This window comes from Cetorhinus maximus, chromosome 1 (genome assembly GCF_964194155.1).
Source record: "Cetorhinus maximus chromosome 1, sCetMax3.hap1.1, whole genome shotgun sequence".
In the NCBI taxonomy this organism is placed as follows: Eukaryota; Metazoa; Chordata; class Chondrichthyes; order Lamniformes; family Cetorhinidae; genus Cetorhinus; species Cetorhinus maximus.
The window spans coordinates 36723158-36737742 of NC_135879.1; the positions used below are offsets into that span (position 1 = coordinate 36723158).

The window sequence follows — 14585 nt, forward strand, 5'->3', positions numbered from 1 at the left end:
GTCTATAGCCCACTCCCTTAGACTGGTGGCTGGAAAACATCTCTTCAGGCAGTGAGCTGCATTTTACATGCTGCCTCCAAGCATGTTTTGGGCAGGGGGGGACACAGAAAATAGAGTGGGTGTGCACACCCTATCACCTGCCTGCCCACCCCTGAGCTCACCCTCATAATACAGGGGGGGGTAGGCCGCTGCCGAAATTGGCAGCCTGTCCATCATATTTAAATAAGTAATCAACAATCAATTAGGCTTGTTATCAAGTCAATCAGCCCTGATAATACACTGCTCGCGCCATAAAACATTTGGCATGGGCAGTCGTGTGGGAGCAGGCAGCCTAGATTTTGAACAAGGTTCTTCAAAGGATGGGAAGGAATGAGGGGTTCAGTCTCTGGGGGCTGCCCTTTGCCGATTGTGGGGGAGTCCCCCCTGAAATGGAACCCCCCCCTTCCTTCCTACTCGCCCACAGCCTTAAACTCACCCCTTCCCCCTTCCTGCCCCCTGCACCCCCAACCTGTCAAACCCTCCCTGCCCAAGACCCCAGACTTACCTGCTCTGAGAATCCATGGGCCTTCTTTCTTCTTCTCTTGCAGTCCTGGCAGTGGCCACTGATGTGTTCTTGGTGCCACAGGGACTGATGGATCTGCTGGCCAATCGGATTGGCTGGGGCAGAAGCCTCACTTGGCCCTTGTTTAGCCCACCTGCAGCACTTTATGGTGGGTCAGTGTGGAGCATATCAGCTCCATGATGACTTTGCTTCTGAGGGGTGTGGTGAGTGGGGGGGGTCAAGCCATCCGCACGCCCGTATTATTCAGCCCAGTGTTTGTATTGTGGTAAACCGTGTGCCTTACTAGCATGTGATTGAGTGAGTAGGAGGAAGACAGAATAACAGAAAAATGATAGTACAATCCTAAACTTGGGGCAGGACTCCAACTTTACTCTTTACTCCTTCTAAGCCTTCTCTACTTATTTTGACAGTGGCCTCTTGAAAGGAGCTTAAGTGCTTGAAACTGCTGAGTCCTTCCCCCTTCTGTTGTTTGTCTGCTTCCCTTGCCAACAGGGGATGGTATTGAGATGTTAGAAATTGAAGAGCACACAGTAATTTTATATTCTCCCCATGTCAAGTTTGGAAGTGGGGCAGGCATTTAATTGGTTCGGATGGTGGCTAGTGGTAACTTCCCACCTCCACCCCGACTAATTCCATGGAAGAAAGACCCATGGACAGCCTACCCATCCCACTGTCAATTGAGGCCTTTAAGTGGGCAATTAATGCCCAATTAAGGGCCTCTTCCTGCTGCGGTATTAACCCAGCAGTGGGCGGGCCTGTCGCCAAGCATGGAACATAACTCTGCAGGTCGCTTGTGGTCTCCTGGGGTGTAGGGGTGGGGACGTCCCTTGTTCAAAGGTACTCAGAGCCTGATGGACGGACCCAGCATCAGGAAGTGGAGCTACCGAGAACCCCTCCCCTCACCAAAACCTTATGGGATACATTTAAGGATCCTGAGGAAAATTGTGAAAAAAATAACAGAGACCCTTGAGATTATATTTCAGGGTTCCTATTTTTATACTTTCTTGAGTTCTTTCTGTCACTGACAAGGTCAGCATTTATTGCTCATCCCTGGTTGTCCTCAGAAGCTGGTGGCAATGAGCATTCTTCTTGAACGATTGCAAACCATTTGATGAAGGCGCACACACAATATTGTTCAGTAATTCTTTGAAGCAGTTTGGTACAATTGAGTGCATTGCTATGTCATTTCAGATGGCAGATAAGAGTCAACCATATTGGCATGGGACTGGAGTAGGCCAGATCAGATAAGGACAGCAAGTTTGCTTCCCTGAATTGCATTAATGAATCAGTTGCTTATTTTGAACAATGCAACAACTTCACAGTCACTATTACTAGATCAGCTTTTTATTGCTAGATTGTCAAAAAACGCGATACAAACTCTCAAACTGTCCAGGTGTGATTTGAGTTCACACTTTCTAGGTTATTGGACCTGGCCTGTGGATTACTAGTCATGTTTGTGAGCAAACAACTCTACCATACTTGATTCTACTGAGAATGTTATGTGCGGAAGCATGCAAAGGGATACAGATCAGGTAGTGGAATTGGTTAAAAAAAATGACAGAAGAACTTCAACATCAATGTCAGGTGGTAAATTTTGGTTGAAAAAGGGTAGTAATTATACCTTAAAAGGTTGAAGATTAGTTGATATGGAAAATTAGAGGGTTCAGATTCTTAAGTCGCTAAACGCAGCACTCCAAGTTGATAAGCCCATAAAAAGCTAATGAAATATTGGGTTTTATGTCAAGAGGTATAGAATATAAAATTAGGATGCAATGGTGAATCTATATAAAACCATATTAAGACAATAGTTATGCAATTTTCGGTTCCATACTATAGGAAGAATGTTAAGTCAAAGCAAGGGTACAATGCAGATACATTAAGATGCTGTCTGATTTGAGGAACTACAAACACAAAAAAAAAAGACTTGAAAAATTAGGGCTAATTTTGATGGATCAAAGGAGAGTCCAGGATAACTTGATAGAGATGTTTAAAATTTTGAAGAGATGGGGCAGTGTAGTTAGAAACAAATTATTTCAAAGGTTGAGGGCTGTAGAGTTCTATATAAATGACACGATAAATTAGTTTTAAAACAGGAGAAACCTGTATATAGAGAGGTTTGTGAGGCTGTACAATGCACTACCAGAATAGATTTAAGAATAGATTAGATTGAAGGGAAGGAGGAGATAAGTGAAAACAAAAACAGAATTACCTGGGAAAAACTCAGCAGGTCTGGCAGCATCGGCGGAGAAGAAAAGAGTTGACGTTTCGAGTCCTCATGACCCTTCAGCAGAACTGAGTATAGTTAGGAGAGAAGTGAAGTATAAGCTGGTTTAAGGTGGTGGGGGGGGTGGGGGGGTGGAGAAGTTGGGGGGGGGGGGTGGGGGTGGTTGCAGGGACAAGCAGTGATAGGAGCAGATAATCAAAAAATGTCACAGACAAAGGAACAAAGACATGTGAAAGGTGGTGATATTATCTAAGAGAATGTGCTAATTAAGAATGGATGGCAGGACACTCAAGGTACAGCTCTAGTGGGGGTGGGGTGGAAAGACTGACAGGGCATTGCAGTTATAGATTTAAAAATAATGGAAATAGGTGGGAAAAGAAAAATCTATATAAATTATTGGAAAAAACAAAAGGGAGGGGGAAGAAACGGAAAGGGGCTGGGGATGGGGAGAGGGAGTTCAAGATCTAAAGTTGTTGAATTCAATATTCAGTCCGGAAGGCTGTAAAGTGCCTAGTCGGAAGATGAGGTGCTGTTCCTCCAGTTTGCGTTGGGCTTCACTGGAACAATGCAGCAAGTCAAGGACAGACATGTGGGCAAGAGAGCAGGGTGGAGTGTTAAAATGGCAAGCGACAGGGAGGTTTGGGTCTTTCTTGCGGACAGACCGCAGGTGTTCTGCAAAGCGGTCGCCCAGTTTGCGTTTGGTTGAGGAGATAAGTGATATGGGAGCAGGGCAAGGAAATGAGATTAGTACCACTAGACGGACTAGCTGGGTTGAATTGCCATCTCCCATGCTGTAATTTCTATATACTTCTATATGTATAGATTGCACAGAAACACTTCATAGGTTGCATACTTGCCCCATCTACTAGGTTTAGGAAAATGATTGAAGATTTTCTTCAAATCTTCTCAGGCTGACAGGCTTCTTTCTTATCTGTGTTCAGTTCTTCTAGATATTAGACACAGCATTAATCCTTTACACAACGTCCTCTCACACAGTTTGCACTGCATTCCTGTTGAGAGAGTACCCTGGGCTACTCAAGAGAACAACCTTCTTTTAACTCACTTCCTGAAGCAGCAGTTCCACAGCTGCATCTGTGAAATCCGAAGGGGTTCTTACCTGTCAACGCACAGTTCAAACTACTGGAGATAAACTTCTCTTATAAATGGATGTTGTAGCAAGATCGAGTGAACTCCCAATTGAAGACAGAACCCAGACTGCGAGCTCGCTGTAAATATATAATTGGATCTGCTCCATGCATTGTTTGTGTTAGCACAAAGCTTCTTCACACTTAAAAAGCTTTGTGTTTGAGGGCGAGAGGAGTGGGTCTGAGGCTATATTTTTAAACTTAAATAAGGGCAATTATGAGGGCATGAAAGCAGAGTTGGCTAAAGTGAATTGGCAACTTAGGTTAAGGCATAGGTCAATAGAGATGCAGTGGCAAACATTTAAGGGGGTATTTCAGAACACACAGAATAGATACATTCCAACGAGTAAGAAAAAGTCCAAGGGACGGACACACCATCTGTGGTTAACTAGAAAGGTTAAAGATCATACCAAACTTAAAGAAAAAGTATATAATTGTGCAAAGATAGGTGGAAGGTGAGAAGATTGGACAGATTATAAGGAACAGCAAAGGATGACTAAGAGATTATTAAGGAGGGAAAAATTAGAGTACGAGAGAAAGCTAACCAGAAATATAGAACCAGAGAGTAAGAGTTTTTATAAGTATTTTAAAAAGAAACGAGTTAACGAAGTGAGCATTGGTCCGATAGAAAGTGAGTCTGGAGAACTAAGAATGGAAAACAAGGAAATGGCAGAGGAATTGAACAGTATTTTGCATCAGCCTTTTTTATAGCGGATACAAGTAACATCCCAGATGCAGCTATAAATCAGGAAATGGAAGGTAGGGAGGAAGTCAGGAAAATTACAATCACCAGAGAGCTGATACTGAGTAAATTGTTGGAGCTGTGGGCAGACTGAGCCTGATGGACTTCATCCTAGGGTTTTAAAATAAGTGGCTAGTGAGATAGTTGATGCATTGGTTTTAATTTTCCAAAACTTCCTAGATTCAGGGAAAGTCCCATTAGATTGAAAGATAGCAATGTAACTCCATAATACAAAAAGGAACAGAGACAAGGAAGCAGGAAACCACAGGCCAGTTAGCTTAACATCTGTCATAGAGAAAATGTTAGAAGTTATTATTCAAGAAGCTCATTTATTTAGCCCCAAGCAAGGTGTTAAGAACAGACTCACCTAGGGACATTATCACAATCATCATCAATGCTGCTCTATTTTGAAATTCAAGCATAGAAGTGGGCTATTTCCATCCCTCCTACCTCCATTCCCTACCAAGATGCTATTCCAGGTGTCCCCAAATGCCATACATCTCATGGTTCACTTAACAGTTTCCAATATTAGGACACCCTCCTTCATTTCTGAAGTGCTGAGTCAGTCAACAGTCAACTTTGGCATTTCTTCAGTTATTCAACAGTCAACTGACTTTATCATTTGGTCATTCACCGGTCCTCACTGAATCACACATCACTTGTCTTTGGTATCACTGAGTCATAAACCACTTAAGTTCTGTATCAGACATGCATCACTTGTGTATGGTACAAATGAGTCAGGCATAATTTGAGTTCAGATTTTTTATTGTGATTAATTAACAGTGATACCAGATTGTTTAAATTTAGCTGTACCAAATTATAAGAAAGTTGATAGCATATACAACTGCATTCTTCACATGCGAGCATGAGTGGTAACTATCAGTGAACTATTGACACAGCTTAGCCGAATTCTGTTCTTGTCTGACATCCAAATATGCATAATTTTCTTTGTTACTTAAACCATAAATTCTCAAACTGTAACTTGTGCCTCCCTGCTGAGGTGTGGGCCTCATCTTGGAGGAAAGCCTTAAAGAATAAGAACTCAAGGATTAGTAATATTGGAAAGTGTGGAGGTGTGAATGCCAGGCAAGGAAAGAATTGGGAACAGCATTGGCTAACATGTTACAGGCAATAAAATTAGGCCAGAAATGGTTTCATTGCATTCTTGATATAAGCGTTATCATCTTCTAGAAGCAACATTTTGTTCATATATTGAAGGTGATATGTGATATCCTGACTTCCACTAATGTTTTGTGTACTATTGACAGTAAAGATTGCAGCAATTGCAAGGCGGTAAAATATTTTTAGTGCTTTCCACACATGGGCTACATTTCATTTTGTGGTGAGACAAACCAAGTATGATGACAGAACAAGTATGATGACAACGAAGAGGCAAAACCACCAGCTAAGACCAAAAGCAAAATATTCTGCAGCGATTACCTCAGATCTGCTCCCACTCCACTGTTGTAACCTTGCCGCAAATAAGATAGAAATCCAGTTTACAAATTTGACCAAATTCCACTGCATTTCTGAAAAAAATACGCTGGCAGGAAGGGAGCAAACCTGAGAAAATTCCTGTCCATTAGGTTAGCTCCCTGGAATTTGGATTCATTTTGGTTGTTTCCCACAAAAAAAATGAGGCTTTGCTGAGTATTTTATGAGTAATTTTCTGACTGTGCCCTGCTAAGTGGGGAGACGCTTAGCCCCAGCAGCTCATATCTGAAACTTGGTTAAGATTTTCCAACCGTTTACATTAATGGTCAAAGAATCACACACAGCAAGGAGCTGAATTTTCAACATCTGCTGTTTCTAGGAACATTGGAAGGCTAAGTCAGTGAATTTTCTTTCCTTCCTTCAGATTTGTCTGATAAGTTACATGCGCTCCCCAACAACAGTTGATTGCTTGGGTTTCTACCATTTTGAGAACATGGCTGCTGATAAAGAAGCGGGTTAATGAGTCCATCGATGGGAACACTGCCACCTGCAGGTTCCCCTCTGAGCCACACAACGTCCTGACTTTGAACTATATCGTTGTTCCTTTACTGTTGCTGGGTCAAAGCCCTGGAACTCCCTTCCTAACAGCACTACGGTTAAAGCGATTCAAAAACCACCTTCTAATGTGCAATTAGGGATGAGCAACAAATGCTGATGTTGCCAGCGACGTTCACATCCCATGAACATAGAATTAAAAAGAAATCAGACCCAATTCTTTCCCAGTAACATTAGTGAGTCAACTGACATTTCTAGCACTCCACCAGCTGCATGTACACATTTGGTAAGCAACAGAGACAGGAATAAAGGATACATCCTCTTCTTCAAACTCTCCCAACTTGACAAATAGTGAGGAAATGTTTAGTACGTTTATAATTTCACCCACACTGAGGACCTCAATTTGGCGCATGGAGAGGTGGGGGTGAACTTTCAAAATGGCAGGTGTGGAAAACTGATGGAATCCAATTGGCCACACATTATTTTCCTTTCCACTAAAGAATCTGCCATGGTCAGGGGTTTACTTTGGTGAAGTGGTGAAAATAGGTGCTAAATGGATGCTATGTTAATAAGACACACCTGTTTGAAAGTCTGATTTTAGCCTACAGTTTTGGTCCTCATTGCTTAATACCTTAATTTGAACTTATCTGGAGGTTCTAAACCAAAACCCCGCAGGTTTAGTGCTCAAGTGCTGATTAGATATAACTTTGGTGGAAGAGTATATATGGGTTCTTTGCACCCACTTCCACTGAAAGTAGACTTTGCACTGACATGCAGTGGGATATTTCAGGATGAGTCGGGGCCAAGGGAGAGGCTGCACAGGTTCTCACTCAAAGCCTATTGGAAGTCCTTCCTTGTATAGGAGATCCAGAGCAGGAGGGATGTCCTGCACTGCACGGGCGGGGGAGGGAATCCACCTCACCTTCCTACCCCTCCTGACCCTCACTCCTCTGCCTGACCCCATGCCCTACTCTCATCCCTGCTGCAGATCAAGGAGGATCCCTGGCAAAATACCCATTACAATGCACTCACTTTCTCCTGGTGACTCCTATAAGATGTCCAGTAAGGTTAAGTTGAAAAAGAAAGACTTGCATTTATATTACATCCCTCATGGCTGTTGGGCATCCCAAACCACTTTCTAGCTAATAAAGTACCTTTTGAAGTGTAGCTAATACTGTAATGTAGGAACTGTGGCAGCCAATTTGTGCATAGCAAGTTCTCACCAAAAGCAATGACCAGATAATCTGATTTGGGACACTGATTGAGCTATTGGCCAGGACACTTTCTTTTCTTTGAAAAAGGGCCATGGGATTTTTTACATCCACCTGAGAGAGAAGGCAGGCCTTTGATTGGGAAGAGTATCCTGCAGTCAGCATCACAGTGAAGCAGCCTGGGAAGAGTGTCCTGCAGTCAGTATTGCGGTGAAGCAGTCTGGGAAGAGTGTCCTGCAGTCAGCATTGCTGTGAAGCAGTTTGGGAAGAGTGTCCTGCAGTCAGCATCATGGTGAAGCAGTCACTTCAAAAAGTGATGTCAGCACAAAGGTGAGAGCTGATTAGTGAGTAGTGGGTAAGTGTTTTTCTGCAGTTTTTTTTTCTCCAGTTTAAAATAGATTAAGCTAAGGAAAGGTAAGGGTTCTAGTTTTTATTTAAAGTATATAAATAATTTAACTTTTTTTTACTGTATTTAACTTAAAGTAAGGGTTTTTTTCAACTAGAGGCATGGCAGGGCAGCTCAGTCCGTGTTATGTACCGCCTGCAACATGTGGGAAGTCCTAGATGCTCCTTGTGCTGTGACCGACCACTTGTGCAGGAAGTGCCACCAGCTGCAGCTACTTGAGCTCCGCGTTTCAGAGCTTGAGCAGCAGCTGGAGGTACTGAGGTGCATCCACAAGGCTGAGAGTTTTGTGGATAGCACGTTTTTAGACGTGATCACCCCACAGGTTAAGGAAGTGCAGACAGAGAGGGAATGGGTGACCATCCGTCAGAAGAAAAGTGTCAGGCAGGTAGTCAGGAAATCCCCAAGGCGCATCTCGCTCGAGAGCCGTTTTCCTATGTTGGAAAACGGTGAGAGTGTTGGTTCCTCTGGGGAGTGCAGCCACACTCATAGCACTGTGAGTGGCTCAGCTGCACAGTGGGGGAGGAAAAAGAGGGGAAGGGCAATAGTGGTAGGAGACTCGATAGTAAGGGGAACAGACAGGCATTTCTGTGGCCATAGACGTGACTCCAGGGTGGTATGTTGCCTCCCTGGTGCCAGGGTCAAGGATGTCACTGAACGGCTGCAGGGCATTCTAAAGGGGGAGAGCAAACAGATAGAGATCGTGATACATATTGGTACCAACAACATGGGTAGAAAGAGGGATGAGGTCCTGCAAACAGAATTTAGGGAACTAGGAAACTGATTTAAAAAACAGGACCTCAAAGGTAGTAATCTCTGGATTACTTCCGGTTCCACGCGCTAGTGAGTATAGAAATAGGAGGTTAGTCCAGATGAATGCGTGGCTGAAGGGATGGTGCAGGAGGGAGGGCTTTAGATTTCTGGGACATTGGGACCATTTCTGGGGGCGGTGGGACCTGTACAAGGCAGACGGGTTGCACCTGAACCAGAATGGGACCAACATCCTTGCAGGGAGGTTTGCTAGTGCTGTTGGGGAGGGTTTAAACTAACTTGGTAGGGGGATGGGATCCTGAGAGGAGGTTCAGCAGGGGGAGATGCACAGCCAAAATTAGAAGAGAGAGCAAGTGAGTCTGGAAGGCATAGAAATTATAGGCCAGCTAAGGCACAAGGGAGTTTGGCAAGGTTGGATGGTTTTTATTTTAATGCAAGGAGCCTGACAAATAAGGCAGATGAGTTGAGGGCACAAATCAACACATGGAAGTATGATGTCATTGTTGTCAAAGAGATATGGTTGAGAGAGAGGCAGGATTGGCAGCTCAATATTCCAGGATATAGGGTCTTCAGGCGAGACAGGGAAGGAGGTAAACGAGAAGGCTGTATCGCAATTTTGATCAAGGAATCAATTACAGCAGTAAGGAGGGATGACATCTTAGAAGGCTCCTCAAATGAAGCCATATGGGTAGAACTGAAAAAGAAAAAAGGAGCAATCACATTGCTGGGAGTGTACTATAGGCCCCCAAACAGTCAGAGAGAAATAGAAGAGCAGATATGTAGGCAAATTTCAGAGAAGTGAAAAAATAATAGGGTAGTAACAGTGGGGGATTTCAACTTCCCAATATTAACTGGGTTAATCATAGTGTGATAGGTTTAGAGGGAGCAGAATTCTTAAAATGCATTCAGGAGAGCTTTTTAAACCAGTATGTAGAAGGTGCTACAAGAGAGGGGGCAGTCCTGGACTTAATTTTAGGGAATGAAGCCGGACAAGTGGTAGAGGTATCAGTGGGGGAGCATTGTGCAGATAGTGATCATAACTCCGTTAGATTCAAAACAAAAACAGAATTACTTGGAAAATCTCAGCAGGTCTGGCAGCATCGGTGGAGAAGAAAAGAGTCGACGTTTCGAGCCCTCAGGACCCTTCAACAGAACTGGCAAGGTTGTTATGGAAAAGGACAAGGATGGGCCAGAAATCAGAGTTCTAAATTGGGGAAAGGCCGATTTTAATAAGATCAGATATGATTTGGCCAGAGTGGACTGGGAGCAGCTACTTTTAGGTAATTCTGGGTCAGAGCAGTGGGACTCATTCAAGTAGGCAATAGGGAGAGTAAAGGACCAACATATTCCAGTAAGGACAAAGGGTGGAACCAACAAATCCAAGGAACCCTGGATGTCGAGGGATATACAGGATTGGAGAAGGAGGAAAAGGGAGGCTTATGGCAGATACCGAGGGCTCAAAACAGTGGAAGCCCTAAAGGAGTATAGAATGTGTAGGGGGGAACTTAAAAAGGAAATTAGAAGAGCAAAAGGGGGGCATGAAAAAACATTGGCAGGTAAAATAAAGGAAAATCCAAAGTTATTTTACAAGTACGTTGAGAGTAAGTGGATAACTAGGAAAGAGTAGGGCCCATTAAGGACCATATTGGTAATTTGTGTGTGGAGCCGGAAGACATGGGTAGGGTTCTAAATGAAGACTTTGTGTCAGTGTGCACAAGTGAGAGGGACGACGTGAGTATGGAAATCAGGCAGAAGGACTGTGATATAATTAAAGAAATTAGCATAGAAAGGGAGGAGGTTCTAAGTAGTCTGGCAGGCTTAAAAGCAGATACATCTCCAGGCCAGGATGAAATGTATCCCAGGCTGCTGAGTGAGGCAAGGGAGGAGATAGCAGGGGCACTGGCAATAATTTTCAATACCTTTCTGGCCACAAGAGGGCAACCAATGTGGTACCGTTATTCAAGAAGGAAGGAAGGGATAAACCAGGGAACTACAGGTCGGTCAGTCTAACCTCAGTGGTGGGGAAACTGTTGGAAGCAATTCTGAAGGACAGAATTAATCTACACTTGGAGAGGCAGGAATTAATCAAGGACAGTCAGAATGGTTTTGTTAAGGGGAGGTCATGTCTGACCAATTTGTTTGAATTTTTCGAAGAGGTGACCAGGTGTGTAGATGAGGGCAATGCATTTTACGAAGTCTACTTGGACTTCAGCAAGGCTTTTGATAAGGTCCTGCATGGGAGATTGATAACGAAGGTAAGAGCCCATGGGGTCCAAGGCAATTTGGCAAATTGGATCCAGAATTAGCTGAGTGGCAGGAAGCAGAGGGTGATGGTCGAGGGGTGTTTTTGTGACGAGATGCCTGTGTCAAGTGGGGTCCCACAGGGATCAGTGTTGAGTCCATTGCTGTTTGTGGTGTATATAAATGATTTAGACTTGAATGTAGGAGGGTTGATCAGTAAGTTCGCGGATGACATGAAAATTGGTGGGGTGGTAAATAGTGAGGATAGTGCCTTAGATTACAGGAAGATATAGACGGGCTGGTCAGATGGGCTGATCAGTGGCAAATGGAATTTAATCTGGATAAGTGTGAGGTGATGCACTTGGGCAGGACAAACAAGGCACGGGAATACACGATGAATGATAGGACCCTGGGAAGTACCGAGGATCAGAGGGACCTTGGTGTACATGTCCACCGGTCCCTTAAGGTAGATAAGGTGGTTAAGAAGGCATATGGGATACTTGCCTTTATTAGCCAAGGCACTGAATATAAGAGCAGGGAGGTTATGCTGGAACTGTATAAAACGCTGGTTAGGCCACAGCTAGAGTATTGCGTGCAGATCTGGAATCTGCATTATCGGAAGGATGTGATTGCACTAGAGAGAGTGCAGAGGAGATTTACCAGGATGTTGCCTGGGCTGGAGAGTTTTAGTTATGAGGAAAGATTGGATAGACTGGGATTATTTTCCCTGGAGCAGAGGAGATTAACAGGGTACATGATTGAGGTGTGTAAAATTATGATGGGTATAAATAGGGTAGACAGGAAGGAACTTTTCCCCTTGGTGGAGGGATCAATAGCCAGGGGGCATAGATTTAAGGTAAGGGGCAGGAGGTTTAGAGGGGATGTGAGGAAGAAATTTTTCATCCAGAGGGTGGTGGGAATCTGGAACTCGCTGCCTGAAAGAGTGGTGGAGGCAGAAACTCTCATAGCATTTAAGAAGTATTTGGATGTGCACTTGCAATGCCATGGCATACAAGGCTATGGGCCTAGTGCTGGAAAATGGGATTAGAATAGATAGGTACTTGTTTGACCGGCACAGGCTCGAAGGGCCTTTTTCTGTGCTGTAGGCCTCTATGACTCTACGATTTAATGTCTCATCTGAAAGACAAAGACAGCACCTCCAACAGTGCAGCACTCCCTTAGTACTGCACTGAAGTGTCAGCCTATATTGTTGTGTTAGAGTCTTGAGAGCCGAATTGAACAGCAAGAGAGATACCAACTAAGCCACAGTACCAACACAGCACTGAGTCTTTTTAGGTGAAATCCTCAGGTAATTTCTGGGCAAATATTGATAGAGTTTTGGTGAAGTCTTGACAAAGTGTCCCAGAAAGTCTAATGATATGTTACAACAAGCCTCTTCAAACTTCCAGCAGCAAGCGATCAATAAAAGGTAATACTTTTAAGTAGCGCTTGAAATTCTGCACAACAGGTTGTTCACTTCCAGTTCGCTGGTCACTGTTAGTGGTGGCCATTGGGTCAAGCTCTATCCACCAAAATGCCATCCAGCCTCCTTAATGAGTACTAGCAGGCAATTTAAGTGGCATTCAGCTGCTTTATAATCCTCTGGGCAGCGGCTCCTAGAGCAAGCTTCAACCGCTTTATGGTATCTTGCATGGAACATGAGCTAAACCGGTGTTTCAGCTTCAGGCTCCATTTTAGCTCTTCAGTGTCTAAAGTTTCCAAGAAAAATCATCCTCAAAATTTACCGAGCAGCACTGTTTGCCATGAAGGTGATCCAAGTATGTATGCAACACAATTTGGCATGTTAATTAGCTACACATTTCACAATAAGAATATAAGAAATCGGAGTAGGGGTAGGCTATACGGTCCCTTTAGCCTGCTCAACTCTTCTTTAAAATCATGACTGATATGGTCTTGGCCTCAGCACCAATTACTTGCATGTTCCCCCTAACCCTTGACTCCCCTTTGGTTCACGAATCTGTCTATCTCAGCCTTGAATATAGTCAATGACCCAAGCTCCACAGCTGCCTGGGATAGAGAATTCCAAAGGTTCATGACCTTCTGAAAGAAGAAATTCCTCACCATCTCCATCTTAAATGGGCGACCCCTTATTCTGAAACTCTGCCCCATGTCCTAGATTCCCCCATGAGGAGGAACATCCACTCAGCATATACCATGTCAAGCCCCCTCAGAATCTTATATGTTTCAATAAGACCACTGCTCATTCTTCTAAGCTCCAATGCTCAACCTGCTCAACCTTTCCCAATCAGACAATGGGAAGACCAACAACCTTTCCCAATCAGACAATGGGAAGACCAAAATTATTGTCTTCAGCCCCGCCACACACTCCGTTCCTTGTCACCAATTTCATCCCCTTCCCTGACCACCTGTTCAGGTCGGACCAGACTGTTTTCGACCTATTTGACCCAGGGCTGACCTCCCAACGCCATATCTTTTCCATCACAGTGACTGCCTACTTACACCTCCGTAATATTGCTCATCTTTGCCTCTGCCTCATCTCTGAATCTGCTACTGAAACCCTCATCAATGCTTTTGTTGCTGCTAGGCTCAACTATTGCACATATTCCTGGCTGGCCTCCTATCTTCCACCCTCCATAAACTTGAGGTCATACAAGATTGCTGCCAGAATCTGAACTCACACTGAGTCTCGTTCACCCATCACCCCTATGGTCACTGACATTGACTCCTGGTCCACCAACGTATCAAATTGAAAGTTTTCTGCCTTGTGTCCAAATCACTCCGTGGCACCACTCATCCTATCTCTGTAACCTCCTCCAGCTCTACAATTCTCCGAGAACTACACATTCTTCCATCTCGGAAGTCTAGTGCCTCCTTCCCTCCCTTCCCCCTATCATTGGCAGCCATATCTTTAGCAACCTAGCCTCCAAGTTCTGGAGTTCCTTTCCAAAGTAAAGACTGACTATTTCTCTTGCCCTCTATGGATCGGATTTGAATAACAAAAGGCAGAGCATAAGATATTACAATTTGGTTCTCCATTTTTAAAAATTTACAGCATAAAACTCATCAATTACTGTCAATTAATTACTTGAACAGTTCTGAGACAGAATAATTTAAGTGACAGAAGGTGTGTGTGCTTGTTCTAACTTTAATGCTGTAACATTTTCACTGAACAAAATCTAACTGTTATCCTCATCCTCAAAGCAATTCACCAGTACTCTATATTGTGGTGTTCTAGAGTGTGTGCATTGTTACACTAAGGGTTAAAGAGAAAGAGGTGATTTTTGTGTGTTAATGATGGCTTTGGGATCTTGTCTG

At 43.8% G+C, this 14585-nt stretch overlaps 1 protein-coding gene across 10 annotated transcripts in view; it reads left to right on the forward strand.

Moving 5' to 3' along the window:
- The window catches only part of LOC144679358 (NEDD4 family-interacting protein 1-like), a 188994-nt gene that overhangs the window by 149314 nt on the left and 25095 nt on the right, over positions 1 to 14585 (forward strand). The window lies entirely within an intron of this gene.